Raw genomic sequence first — 12,898 nt, 5'->3', positions numbered from 1 at the left:
ACGGAGCTCCCCCATTCGCTTCGGATCACCGCTCCGCTTCCTTTAAAAAACCCTTTCGCCACACATATCGTCTCCCCGATATGAGGTGCGCCCGCGTACCCACGTCCACCCGTGTGCATCCCCCACCCACCCCCGTCCCCGGGGTACGCCTATAAGCTGCCGGCCACGTTATTAGGAGCGACCCTTACCCGAATGGGTTTTGCCAAGTGAGGCTTCCCCGGCCACCCAGCCGCAGGCTTATTTCCAAGCGGCGCGACGCCCGATGCCGACTTCGATTAAGGTTTCGCGCACACCCAAAGAGCCGCGCGGACCCGCCCTCCTCAGGAGCAGGAGTTGGGGCCGGGGGTCGGCGCCTGGATAGCGGTGCGCGATTCCGGCGACCCGGCCCTGCTAACGCCGGGGGAAGGTTGGACGCCATCCCCAAATGCCGCCCGGGATCCTCCTCGCCTTCCCGGTCGCCCCCTCGGCAGCTCCGGCGATGGCACACGCCGCTCCACACCCACCCAGCCAGCCAGCCACCCACCCACCGGCTCCCTCTGGTTTCTGCGCGGCGGAGTTGCCGGCCTCGCCAGCCACAAATCAGCGCTACCCTCCGGAGACGGGGGGAAAGCCGACAAAGGGGCTGACAAGCAAGGAGGTGGTGGTGGGGGGCTTCTCCCTCTTTCCCTCCCTCCCTCCTTCCCTGCTGCCCGTCCGCCCTCTCCTTCCTTTCCCCATTTCTAGGATGCGGCTCCAAAGTCCCGAGCCGCGCCATTCATTCCCCAGCCCTGCCCGCGCCTACCGATGGTCGGCTAGCCGGCCGGCAGGCTGCGTGTCAGGCGAACGCCCGCGGCATCTCCGGCTCCTTTCCCCCCCGTCACATCGCTCTGAGCGCCATGTTCCTGCTCTCCGTGGTGCCACACTTGGCGAGGGAGGCCAGTAGGCACCGCTCGGCGGCTCGGGCTGGCTGCTGCGCCGCTACATCCGGGCTGCCGATGGCCAGAGCTCGACATCGCCTCGCAGCGGCCGTGAGCCGAGTTGCTCCCCGTAAAGAAAACGCTTTCCTTGGAGGAGGAGGAGGAGGAGGAGGAGAGAAGGAGGAGGAAGGGGGCTTACCAAGCTGGAAGGTTCTCCTAAATCTCCCTTCACTTTTTTGCAGTGCGCCTTCCCAGCCTCCTACCTCCTCCCCTTCTAATAACAGCTCCCCTCCCTCTCTCACGAGATTTAAAGAGCAAAAAAAAAATTAAAAAGGGGTGTGTGTGTCGTTTTCCACATCAAAATGCCTCCTTCTCCCACTACCCTTTTCATTGCTTGGTTATGGTTAAAGGTAACCGAGAGAAGAAACTACTGATTCAAACCGCATAGCAGCGCAAGCAATTCCAGTCTTTTTTTTAAAAAAATGGCCTTTTGCTATCAGCGCTCACTGTGGGTTCTAACTTCACAAGCTTGATCCAGGAATATTAATTATTATTACTATTTTTTATTATTTTTAGAAGGAAAGCTGGGTTTGGATATTGGTGGCTATATGTGTAAATGAGTAATTTTTTTAATGGATAATTTAGGAATGGTTTGCCTTGCCTTGCCTTGGGATATTTCTCTCAGCTTCCCAGTCTAGCCTACAGTCTAGAGATTTCCTTGTGGTCCCCTGTTCAAGTATTAACCAAGGGCAACATTGCTGAGCCAAAATTAACTGAGTATCATCACTTGTTCTGTTCTTTTCAAGAAAAGCAAACAGTGTTTGTGGTATGAGATCATCCTGTTCCTACTTTATGTTCCTCTTTGGACAGTCCTGCAAAGATCACTTAGGTTGAAAGCCAATAAATTAATATCTGGGCTAAACAATTGTTTGGAAATTACACCGATGTAAATGAAGATTAAATGTAATTGTGTTAATGTAGCTCTTGATTCTTAAAAGCTTCTGTTGTATAACCTATCCATGCATATGAGAGATAGGTTTACAGGTTAAGCCAATCCCATTTACTTTTCAAACAGATCACCAGTGTTACACCTTGGAAAAATGTTTAGTGGCTAGCTTCCAACAATTATTAGGAAAACCTTTAAACCCAAGTACAGATAGCCCTCAATTTATGACCACAATTGAGCCCAGAATTTATGTTTGTTAAGTGAATCACTGCAATTGTTAAATTAGTAACACGGTTGTTAAGTGAATCTGGCTTCCCCATTGAGTTTGCTTGTCAGAAGGTTGCAAAAGCTGATTGCATGACCCCAGGACTCTGCAACCATCATAAATATGAACCAGTCGTTGAGTATCCAAATGTAAATCATATGTGACCATTGGGGTGCTGCAATGTCATATATATGAAAAATGGTCATGTCATTTTTTTCAGTGCCGTTGTAACTTTGAACCGTCACTAAATGGATTGTTGTAAATCGAGGGCTACCTGTAGTGTCAAATTAGAAACTCTGCATCAAGATTTCGATGGGATATATTTCAATCAAAGCCACATTTGATACCCGTACACCCATAGAGCTTCAAATAATGAACACTTGCATTAAACAAGCTTAGTTACATCCTGATTGCTATTATGACCATCTCAAAGTGTGATCTGACGGGATGAAGAAAAGCAAGTTTCCAATGCCCCAAATTTTAACCTATGGATGACTGTTTGCTCAGGGCTATCGTGTAGCTCTCTGAAAAATTTTGTCCATGTTTTGGCCACATGTCTGTAAAATTTTAAATGAATTTTTAAAATAGGTCTCTTGAGAAGTTCAAAAGAAGGGCTCAGGCTCATTTCTACTTGATGCATGTGTGTGTGTTTGTAGCTTAATATTAACATATTCCATTTTAATTTTTTAATCAGGTATTGTATTATATGCATACTACATTTCATCTTTATGGTGAACATGGAAGTAATTTAACTATTAGCAATTAAACTCTCTCCCCATTGCAGATTAGATCTTCAGCTTTTCCTCTTTTGGACTCGTTGCAAGTAGTGGCAGTAGGGCAGTTTGGCACAATGTGCTTATTACTTCCAGTTGATTTAGACTTTTTTTTTCTTAAATCCACCTTTTCACTTATTTTTATGATACTGGTGAAAGCACCGATCTTATAAAAACATACGAGTCGTCCTCAAATTACAACGGTAATTGGGAGCGGAATGTCCATTGCTAAGTGATGTGATATGATTGTAAAGCAGTGATGGCGATCCCAGCCCTTACCATTGCTGTCGTTAACTGAATTCCAGCAGTCATTGAATGAGTACCCACCCCAATCCAAGCCATTCCAGACTTGGTCTTTCCCAGCCCTGAAACTTCGATAAGATAAGGAACTGCCTCCTCTTCAACTCCCCCACTCCTCTGCCCTCTCCAGTCTCTGCCCTTTTGACTGCCATACTCCCTGCCTTACAGGGTAATAAGCAGTCCCAAAACTGTGGGCTGTGTGGATTCTTGCCACCCTGCAGCTGAGGTGCTTCTTGGTACACAGAGGCTCTGGCGCTGCAAGAAGCCCCTGAACTGCACTGCAAAGCTGCAGCTATCCCTGGAAGCTTCAGCCCAGGGGTGAAATCTATTTACCTTCCCTACCGGTTTGGAAGTGCGCACGCAGACCCTCTGCGCACAAACCCTTCTGCACATGCACAGAGGGTAAAAAACAGGTTACTTCCTGGTTTTAACGACAACTGGGTGGGTGGGCGGAGCCTCGCGCCGCCATCGCTACCTGTTCGACCGAGCCGGTCCGAACTGGTAGCATTTCACCCCTGCTTCAGCCCCACCCCCACCCCCCAGTAGTCTGCTGTGGTGTGAAGCCCCAGAAACCCCAGAAGCGTGGCACAAAACTGCAGCTATACCAGAACACCTCAGCTACCCCCAGGCCAGTTCTATCTGCAGTCGCCTTCATCACCCTGCACTCTGAGGCCTCTGCCTTTCTAAAATTGGTGAAATTTGAATGATTGTGCTAGAACTGTATAACTGCCAAGAGGGATATCGCAATCCATTCTTTATATATATTCATTTGTTTCGTGCTTTTGTCTTTTTGTTTTCTTCTTTTTTTCCCCCACTAGCACTGATGATGTTACCTACTTAGGGTAATGAAACACTGCAAGAAAGCTCAGAGAGCACCGAGGATCCCTTCGTTTCAGCCATGAACTACAAATATTCTTCTTTATTGGTATCTGCTTTTCTCTCTGCTTTTTTTTTTTCTTTTTTCTCATCCAGAGTCAAAGATGACAGTTCAACAGACCAGGTGTGTGTGTGTGTGTGTGTGTGCGCGCGCGCGCGCGCGCATGCAGACACGCGTGCCAAAAACAAAAGCCACTCTGTCCTATCAGAGTTGCGTCAAAATTGGTTTCTCTCCATTCAGAGCCACAGGGCCTCCAGACTCTCCACCCACCCATAACTGTATCTCCTGCCTAGTCAGGGGTGGAGATGTATAAATGGATATCAACAGCATGTTGGTGATATGGTACTATGTGTTGTCAGATGATCTCACACAGCAATTTCATGTAAATGTCACAAGAGGAAAGAACCTGAGCCCTGAGGCCACACACACACACACACACACACACACACATCACTGCAGGGTCCAGGGCTCAACCTCTCCTGCCTCCCAACCGCAACTGAACTAGCCATGGAGAAGGAAGCAGAATCATTACAAAGTGCCTCCCATTCCCAGCTCCCAAAGCCAATCCAGAAGGATACCATATTTGATGGTATTGGAGCCCACTGAGAAATTCAGGAGAAAGCCATGACAGTTGTACCACCCTCATCCCAAGCCCTCCAAAGGTCATCAGCAAGGGCCATCTCCATACTGTATCCTGGCCTGAATTCAAACTGAAAAGAGACCAGATAATCTGCTTTATACCTTTCACACTTTATCCTGTGAAGGTGAATGCCAATCACTTTCTCAACAACCTTCTCACTCTTATCACCACAAGGTAAATCTTAATATAGGTTCTTACCTGTGCTCGATTGATGTCACTCTTGGTTTTTTTCCAGAAGCACTGTAGCTGTCTCTTGTGCTGCTTCATCTCTTGAAGCTGCTCAGATGGGCACAATTCGGTTCAGTGCCTCATTCCAAACAGTAATAAGGGCATTGGTCGAAAAAGCCAAAGCTTCCTCTGAAATTTCAGTCTATGTCATGTCAAGGGTGGATTTATCTAATAGACCTGGGGTGTCAAACCCGATTTCATTGAGGGCTACATCAGGGCCACATCAGGACCAGGATGGGTGTGGTCAGGGTGGGTGTGGTCATTATGGGCATGGTCGGGGTGGGTATAGCCATGGTGGGTGTTTGACACAAGCTCAAGATGCATTTTTTCCCCCTTTGCATTTAAAACATCTATTCCAGACAAAGGGAGATTTACTTTCTGGCACAGATAGTCTCAATTCCATAATGTAGAAATTAAAGACATGTAGAGTCCCCAGCTGCTTTGCTTTTTGTATAGGAGCAGATCTGAATATGTGTATAATATTGTCGGAACAGAGATGTTCAAATGCCTAATGTGAGTTAAAACAACCTAAACAACATCCAGGGTATTATAGTTATACTTACTGGGTTAAATGATAAATTAACATTTAGAACCTTAAAATACTTTTAAACAAAACAATTCATTTCTCTTTAAATCATCCATATCTCCTTTTTTGTCTTCTTCATGTATTAATCTGTCTGCCTTATTTATGGCATTTCTCCATCACCAAATAACAAAATTGTACACTCTTTGTTATCGCTTGGGCAATATCAACTCAGGTTTCCCTTTTCCCTGTTGAATCTGTCCTTTGAAATATTAACTAACTCGATGTAGAATACTTTAGCTGACCCTCCCATTTTTCATTTTTAATAGAGTTCTTTGAAAATATTAAAATTTTATTCCAGATATCCATTGTAAAGAGGAACACTGTACAACACAACAAAATCATCATAATATATTGCTAAATGTCTAGAAAGATGCATGCTGTGTGGAAACATTTCCAGGTCCATTTGGACTACAACTAGTTACACAATTAAATCTCACTGATTTCACTGAGTTGTATGCATACCTGACAAAAGCTGCCTTCTATCTGCCAGTCATCATAATATGAATTGATTTTGACTCTGTGTGTTCTGTAAATTCAGCCATTTGTGCTTTACACAATAAATCACAATTTAGAAATAACCACTGGACGTTTTCACATGACATACTGTTCTGACCCAGCCTTAGCAGAAACAAGAAACAGGCTCCTTGTCATGAAAAACTCTCTTTATTTTCCTCTTGTGAATTAATTACATTCACCCACCGAAAAGTCCAAGCATTAGTCCTTCAAGGAGTTAACTGCAGTAACAGACCTTATCAGTTCCTTCCGATAAGCTCCCAGACCAGTGGTGGGTTGCTCCTGGTTTCAACCGGTTCGCAAGAACCGGTAGTAAAAATTTTTAGTCATTCGGAGAACTGGTAATAACATTGGCTGGCCACCCCCCTGAACCGGTCCCTGGCCCGGTCGCCACTCACTTATCCCACCCACCTCATCAGAGGCTTTTTTCTCCTTTTACTTTTAAAAGCATTTTTTCTACACCTCTTCGGCTGAAAAAATGCTTTTAAAAGTTAAAAAAAAGCCTCTGATGATCGCGCAGCTCAGCTGAGATCTCAGTAGCTTCTAAAAGCATTTTTTTTCTGCAACCTCTTCAGCCGAAGAAGTTTTAGGGAAAAAAATGCCTTTAAAAGCCTCTGGCGATCCCAGCTGACTTGCCTGATTGTCAGAAGCTTCTAAAAGCATTTTTTTCTGCAACCTCTTCAGCCGAAGAAGTTTTAGGGAAAAAAATGCCTTTAAAAGCCTCTGGCGATCCCAGCTGACTTGCCTGATTGTCAGAAGCTTCTAAAAGCATTTTTTTCTGCAACCTCTTCAGCCGAAGAAGTTTTAGGGAAAAAAATGCCTTTAAAAGCCTCTGGCGATCCCAGCTGACTTGCCTGATCGTCAGAAGCTTCTAAAAGCATTTTTTTCTGCAACCTCTTAAGGCTGTAGAAAAAATGCTTTTAAAAGTAAAAAAAAAAAAAAGTTGGCCATGCCCACCCAGTCACATCACCCCCACAAGCCATGCCCACAAAATAAGCCACACCCACAGAACCGGTAGTAAAAAATTTTAGAACCCACCCCTGTCCCAGACAAAAGGCTGCAAATTAAGTTCTGGCAAGCAGTCTTTGTGGCACTACACGCAATGAGTCAAAATCTTCAGAACTACGAACTGTTGTCTCCTATGACAACCACTCCCCTTTCCTTCTATTTATTCCCCCACCAGGGAGGGGCCATTCAGAGTCCATGTGTGGTTTGTTTCCCGTGTTGACTCCTTGTCCTCTGTTGTTCTCCTCTCCTAACTGCTCTGTGCATACGTGCATCTGGAACAGGCCCCAGCTGTTCTTCCTCCTCACTTATATCAGCTTCCAAAGGCAGCTGCCTATCCGGTGGCTGGAAAATTTGGACGGCCCTGGCTCTATCTCTGCATGCGACACAGAGCATCCATCAGAGCCTTCCCTAAACTCCAGAACTGACTCAAGTTCCTTCCGAACCTCCTCATCATCTGAGTATGCCACCAGTCCATTGGCAGCTGGAGGGCCACAACACACACTGCATTAAAAAAAAATATTATAGCTTGTGCATACTACCATATCCTACATCCAATTAGGTACTATATTTTAACTTTTTAAGCTCACTATATTGTTTACAAACCATTATGGAGGAGATAACACAATCCAGTTGTAAGTCAAAACCAAGCAAATTACATTACAGCCACAGATAAGTGAGCAAACTCTTTGGATTAGACCTGTTCCATATTTTTAAACTGAATGAAACCAGGAATCATGTGTAAAGCAACCAACCAGAAGGGAGATAGAGTGCATGAGGCTGAGAAAGAAACATATAAAATGCCCGCCTCCCCCGCGGCCTGTTTTCGATCACAAGACTGCTGTAGGAGGCCGGGAGGTGGGGGGCATGGCCTGTTTTGGCCAGCAGAGAGACTGTGGGCCGGTCCTTTTTTATTTCCAGGCCAGCCCCATGGGCCAGATTTAAGCATCCCATGGGCCAGATCTAGCCTGAGGGCCTTGAGTTTGACACCCCTGTAATAGACCTTTCCTCCATGCAGAGAGAGGCAGCTGCAGAGAACTTTAGCCCAACAGGGAGTGATCTGCCCATGGCTGGGTACTGATGTTAACATTCCCCAAATCCAGATTATAATAGCACCACCCCAAGAGGTAAACCTGATAGGTTAGACTCCTGTATTATTTCAGATCCTAGGTCAGAGATGGCAGGTTGCAATCCCTCAGAGTCATATGTCAGCCCTGGTGTGCCTGGTGGCCCGGGGATGCCATTCCAGTGGGGAATGGAGAAGCCGGGACTGCCTTTCCAATGGGCACCCGAGAAAGACACGCCCACTGCACAATACATCCAGCGGACCATGTAAACCCATCAAAAAGCCGGACCATGCCAAATTGCCGGTGGGATGAGCAAGAACAAGAAAAACCCAGAAGAACTGTTGCTGCTAATGACATAGTCGCCAAACAGCTGTGAGGCAGCTACACAGCTGAGTAGTGGCCACACAGCTGAGAAGCAGACAAACGCCTGCATGCATGCGCACTGGGTGTGAATGACGTTTACACTCTGCTGGCTTCCCGGCTTGCTGTCAAATGAACCGGCTGGTGGAAGAGAGAGGGGCAGAACACGTGCATGGGTGGCTGGGTGGGGCTAAGGACAATTTAAACAGTGGGGAGGGAACTAGGCAGTTAGTCCTGACTATGTACTTCATGTTAATGAACGTCAGTTAGTGCCGGGTGTATTGTGAGGGAGATAAAGACATTTTACAAACCAGAACTGTGTTCTTTTGTAATTTCCTCATGGGTGTACCGGAACCTGACATCATAAGCTTGATAAACTCCATTTCTGCCCAAATATAAAGTCCATTAACAGAAGCAGGTATGCTGCTTGTCAGTGTTGTGGCCCACCAACTGCCAGCAGAGCTGGCGACAGACTCGGATGATGAGGAAATTGGGGAAGAACTTGGGCCAGTTCTGGAGCCTGGGGATGGCTCTGATGGATGCTTAGCATCAGATACAGAGATAAAGCCAGGGCTGTCCGGCATTTCCCAGCCAGAGTGGCAGCTGCCTTTGGAGTCAGAGGAGTGAGGAGGAGGAACACCTAGGGCCTATTCAGATGCGCATATGCGCAGAGCAGATAGGAGAGGTGAACAATGGAGGACAATGAGCAGGCTCAGGAAGCAAAACAAATGTGGACACTGACTGACCCCTCCCTCGCTGGGGAATAAATAGGAGGAAAGGGGAGTGGTTTTATTGTTGCAGACAACCGTTTACATTTCTGGAAAGTTTGCTCCTTGTGTGTTTCGTGCGACAAAGACTGACTTGCCAGAACTGAGGTATGTCAATTTTTCTGTTTGAACTGACTTAATTTGCAGCCTCCCAGTTGGGAGCTCACAGCCTTGCATTTATCATAATGAGCTGATAAGGACTATTGTTTCAGTTAACTTCTTCCAGGATTCTTACCTGGACTTTCTGCTGGTGAATGCAGTTTTTCTTTGCAGGGAGTCTGTTTCTTGCTCCTGTGAAGGCCGGATCAGAACAGTCAGGTCCTGTCCAAGAATGACATAGAACAATCCAGCCAAAATTCAGTTCTTTATTTGCTCATACCATAGAGACAGAATCTTGCCAAACTAAACCTATCTTACTCTAACCCTAATAAATACACACTGGGAGATTCTAGGAGCGTCTATCCTAAATATATTTCTTTGTCTCTAATCCAGTTCTAGGTTGTATTGTCTTTCGTCTCATGCCCCTTTACTTGGAATGGGCTTCTTCCTTCCCGGGGAACTGCTATTTCACTAATCTGTCACACCACCATACTACAGGGAAGAAGGTAAGTGAGCAAAAATCCCTGCTGACACCTTGATCCAGCCTCCCAAAGAGAGTTTCACATCTGGTAGTATCTGGAGCAGGACCCCTGGTGGCCACCAGAGATTCATGAATAACAACAGCCATATCCCCATCCCTACACTGGAGTTGTGGCTGATGCCACACCCAAAACCCAGGTGGGTGCATTTCATAGAGTAGGACCCTCCCTCCAATGCCCAACCAGATCTCAGTGATGCAAGCTAGGTCAGTCCTCTCATTTTGATTGTGGATAAAATGAGGTTTGTTGCAGGTTGACCTAGCATGATAAAAGCAGCAGTTGGAATCCAGAGCCAACAAAGCTCTGAAAACTAGATCCTGGGACTAAACACAGGAGCTGGAATGAGGTACTTGTATTAAAACACTGGAACCACCCTTCTATGAAAGTGGTTTGCCCCCAGCTCCCGCCAGACCTCCCCATGACAATTACTGTACTACTATGTTATCCTCCTCTACCATCTTCCTCCCCCATCTAAATTCCCTCTGCCCAGCCTCCAATCCCCAAAGCACTGCAAAGCACCCAATTCCACACATCAGTCTAAACCATAGGTGCACCCCTGCTCTAAACCAATCTAGAAAGACAGGTTCTGATCAGTTTCTGACACATCTGCTGCAGTGGTGGGTTTCAAAATTTTTTACTACTGGTTCTGTGGGTGTGGCTTGGTGGGTGTGGTGTGGTTTGGTGGGCGTGGCTTGGTGTACGTGGCAGGGGAAGGATACTATAAAATGTCTATTCCCACCCCAATCCAGGAGAAGGTTATTGCAAAATCCCCATTTCCTCCCGATCAACTGGGACTTGGGAGGCAGAGAATAGATGGGGGCGGGGCCAGTCAGAATTTTTACTACCGGTTCTCTGAACTGGTAGTAATGTAGTAACTGAAATGTCCGCTACCAGTTCTCCAGAACTGGTCAGAACCTGCTGAAACCCACCTCTGATCTGCTGCACACTCCGTGCCTCCACCTGAGCATGCCCTCTGTCCCAATACCTCACCTAAGTCTTCCTCCACACAACTTTCCAATACCTACAACCAAAACTGGTATGGAAGCCACATACCAGCATGTTATTAGGAATCTTCATTATTTTATTTATTTATTTATTTTGTCAAACATATATAAGATTACAGATATAAGTATAAACATGATTATGAATACATGAAATGGATACGAATAAAACGGGACCTTAGGGCAGGGATGGTAGGCACATTGGTGCACTTATGCACGTCCCTTACAGACCTTTTAGGAATGGGGTGAGGTCAACAGTAGACAGTCTAAGATTAAAGTTTTGGGGGTTTGGAGAAGAAACCACAGAGTCAGGTAGTGCATTCCAGGCATTGAACCACTCTGTTACTGAAGACGTATTTTCTGCAATCGAGTTTGGAGCGGTTTACTTACATTTGTATCTATTGTGTGCTCGTGTATTTATTTATTTATTTATTTATTTATTGGTTCGATTTATATGCCGCCCTTTCTCTGGAGACTCAGGGTGGCTTACAATGTGTTAAGCAATAGCCTTCATACTTTTGTATATACTTGCTTAGTAGGGCTTTCGGCCCCCCCTAAGCGGTGTTTTTTTTTTATACAGTCAGTTTATTGCCCCCACAATCCGGGTCCTCATTTTACCTACCTCGAAAGGATGGAAGGCTGAGCCTGGTGAGATTTGAACTTGCAGTAATTGCAGGCAGCTGGTGCTACTTAATAGCACTTTAGTCTGCTGCGCCACCAAGGCTCTTGTATTGTTGTGGTTGAAACTTTATCTTGACAACCAAGATGGATGTCAGTTGAAAAGTCTATCAGGAAAGAGAAAGCACATAGAAATCCAAAGGTGGAAGTGTCTCAACCTAGTTTAGCAAACTATGGAACAAATGTGAAGTATTTTTGACTGTATAGAGTCAATATTCCCCAGATATGGCAGGCTCCCTATCCTCTCCTGCCTCATTGCATTGTTTGGAGGCCATGTTCTGCTGTAAAGTGGGCAGTAGAATAGGTAAGAAAGCTCCTGTCAGCTTTGGAAGCCATATTAGGCCGGAAGCTTCCATGCTGCCACCTTCTCATGTGTGGGAAAGTAGGAGGGGGGATTTAGTGGAGGGGTTGTCTTTAGACATAATAGCATTCTTCCTGTCGGTCAAGGTCAGGCTGATCCAGCATCTGGAGAAGGAGTGGTCGGAGTGATGTCTCGAGATGGGACGGATGGTGATTGGAGCATGTGATCGACTGAGGAGTGAGGGGATGGTTTGGAGGGTTTTGATTTCCTGAGGGAAAACCTGGACCTCTCAGATTCGGGTTTTCCCAGATGTGCCACTTTACCTATCCTAGCAAATAGAACTTTGAAAAATGCTTGCTTCAGAGTTTTTACTTGAAGTTGGGGGGTTTTCTGGAATGCTGACAACTCCTTCTGCTTGTTTTAGACTACAGTGCCCACCATCCCATATTAAGACCTGTAACTGGAGAAAGCAAATGAGAGAGGTTTTTTTTTCTTTTGCATTCACCTACCCCCCTTTCCTCTTTTTTTAAAGTGTTATCTGTATCTAGCCTGCCTGAAATAGCCCACAGTCCATGTTCCTACCTGAAAATGTCAAGAAAGTGCAATTTGACATTTATTTGGAAGGCTACAAAACTGCATGTTAGCTGGGCTTCCAGGTTGTTGACCTCAATATATGAGGTCATTTGCAAATGAGAAAAGGTATTCCACTTCTCTGATTTAGCAACTGTTTCCAGCTGTTCCAGAGCTTGACAAATACCCAAAGGGGAATCCTTCCCGACGCCAGATAAGGTGAAGCTAAATTGCTGAAAGGGATTGGAGTGAATTTCACTATGAGCAATCCTGATTCCAAAAAGCTGCCTTGGGAAATATCCTTATACTGGTGGAATTACGCAATATTACCTATCAGGACTTCCAACGAAGACATGGAGAACTGAAGATGGCTCTGCAGCAGAATGAAGAGGCAATGAGTAGACTGTCTCTTTGTAATTCCTCTCTGGACAAGGAAAGGTCCTGAGATCACCCACAAGTGCTCCCTGCAGATTACTTATGAGGAGAC

General features: G+C 45.8%; 1 protein-coding gene and 1 long non-coding RNA gene across 8 annotated transcripts in view; one reads left to right on the top strand and one right to left on the bottom strand.

The window, feature by feature from the left end:
- PAK5 (p21 (RAC1) activated kinase 5) overlaps positions 1-1,149 on the bottom strand; it is a 149,641-nt gene extending 148,492 nt beyond the window's left edge. For 2 of the 7 annotated variants that reach the window (XM_034432367.3, XM_087882310.1), the window contains exon 1: positions 782-1,136. The gene's annotated coding sequence lies outside the window, so the exon portion shown is untranslated. Of the gene's footprint in view, positions 1-188; positions 507-781 lie in introns of those variants that run through there. The other 5 variants (XM_060689329.2, XM_087882309.1, XM_034432366.3 and 2 more) reach the window with 4 other exon arrangements.
- Positions 1,150-3,790: 2,641 nt separating this feature from the next.
- On the top strand, positions 3,791-12,621 carry LOC148116729 (uncharacterized). The gene is made up of 3 exons (XR_015733729.1): positions 3,791-4,105; positions 9,716-9,828; positions 12,576-12,621. It is a non-coding gene; the product is annotated as an uncharacterized LOC148116729 (long non-coding RNA).
- The last annotated feature ends 277 nt before the right edge of the window (positions 12,622-12,898 follow it).

Source organism: Pantherophis guttatus, chromosome 1 (assembly GCF_059756535.1).
Source record: "Pantherophis guttatus breed Tessera chromosome 1, ASM5975653v1, whole genome shotgun sequence".
Taxonomy (NCBI): Eukaryota; Metazoa; Chordata; class Lepidosauria; order Squamata; family Colubridae; genus Pantherophis; species Pantherophis guttatus.
Note: the sequence above shows the minus strand (reverse complement) of the source record. Positions and strands in the feature narration are given on the sequence as shown.